The sequence below is a fragment of the Echinops telfairi genome, unplaced genomic scaffold, assembly GCF_000313985.2.
Source record: "Echinops telfairi isolate 266 unplaced genomic scaffold, ASM31398v2 ScPeMD7_7469;HRSCAF=8507_1, whole genome shotgun sequence".
NCBI classification, from domain to species: domain Eukaryota; kingdom Metazoa; phylum Chordata; class Mammalia; order Afrosoricida; family Tenrecidae; genus Echinops; species Echinops telfairi.
Genome location: NW_022111373.1, coordinates 1,649,025 through 1,650,622, shown reverse-complemented (window position 1 = coordinate 1,650,622; position 1,598 = coordinate 1,649,025).

The window sequence follows — 1,598 nt, the reverse complement described above, 5'->3', positions numbered from 1 at the left end:
GATTTGTAAGGTAGAATTGGGGTCATGATAGTGGGGGGTAGGAAGCATTAAAGAACTAGAGAAAAGTTGGAAAGTTGTATGTTTCATCGGTGCTATACTACACCCTGACTGGCTCGTCTCTTCCTTGTGACCCTTCCGAAAGAAGATGTCCAATTGACTACAGATGGGCTTTGGGTCTCCACTCTGTCCTCCCCCTCATTCACATAAAAAAAAAATTGGGGGGGTCTTTGATGCCTAATACCTAATCCCACTGACACCTCATGATCACACAGGCTGGTGTGCTTGTTCCATATGGGTTTTGTTGCTTCTCAGCTAGATGGCCTCTTGTTTATCTTCAAGCCTTAAAGACCCCAGACACTATATCCTTTGATAACCGGCACCATCAGCTTTCTTCACCACATTTGCTTATGCACCCATTTTGTCTTCAATGATCGTGTCAGGGAAAGTGGGCTTCACAGAATGCCGGATTATTAGAACAAAGTGTCCTGTGTTAAGGGAGTACTTGAGTGGAGGCCCAACGTCCATCTGCTGCCTTAATGCTTAGCAAATAAATATCAGTACATAGATCTATTCCCCTATCATTATATAAAAATGTATTTACATATGTACATACCTGTATGTAGACATCTATAAATGCCACTTGCCTCCTAGTTCTTTCCTCTATTTCCTTTTACTTTCCTCTTGTCCCACTATCATGCTCCCCTTTCATTCGGGGTTTTGGTAATTCCTCTTGGATACAATGCCCTTGATCAAGCCCCCCCAGGCATCTATGCCCTCCTCGCCATTGATTTCAGATCACTTGTTCTTCCCTTGTACTTTTTTGTTTAAATGAATCAGCGATCAGCATTATTTTGTTTCTGAATAGGCAGGATTTAAATATTTGAATGGTTACCACATATCTAAATTGTAAATCCACATCTCATTTTTTTTATTAAATATTTTTATTGGGGGCTCTTACAACTCCCATCACAATCCATACATTCATTCATTGTGTCAAGCACATTTGTACATATGCTGCCATAATCATCAAAGCATTTTCTTTCTACTTGATCCCTTGATATCAGCTTCTCATTTTCCCCTCTATGCCCCCTCCCTCATGAACCCTTGATAAGTTATAGATTATTATTTTCATATCTTACATCGTCCTCTGTCACCCTTCACTCAATTTTCTGTTGTTCGTCCCCCTGGGAGGGGATTATATGTTGATCCTTGTGATGGATTCCCTCTTTCTCCCTCCACCTTCCCTTTATGCTCCTGATATCTCTATTCGCATTACTAACCCTGCGGGGTTTATCTGTCCTGGATTCCCTGTGTTGCAGGCTCTTATCTGTAGCAGTGTGCATGTTCTGGTTTAATCTGATTTGTAAGGTAGAATTGAGGTCATGATAGTAGGGAGAAGGAAGCATTAAAGATCTAGAGGAAAGTTGTATGTGTCATCAGCGCTATACTGCACCCTGACTAGCTCATCTCTTCCCTGTTACCCCTCTGTTAGGGGATGTCCAATTGTCTACATATGGGCATTGGGTCTCCACTCCATGGGCCCCACCCTCCCCCATTTACATTGGGTATGATTTTGTTCTGGGTCTTAGATGCCTGAT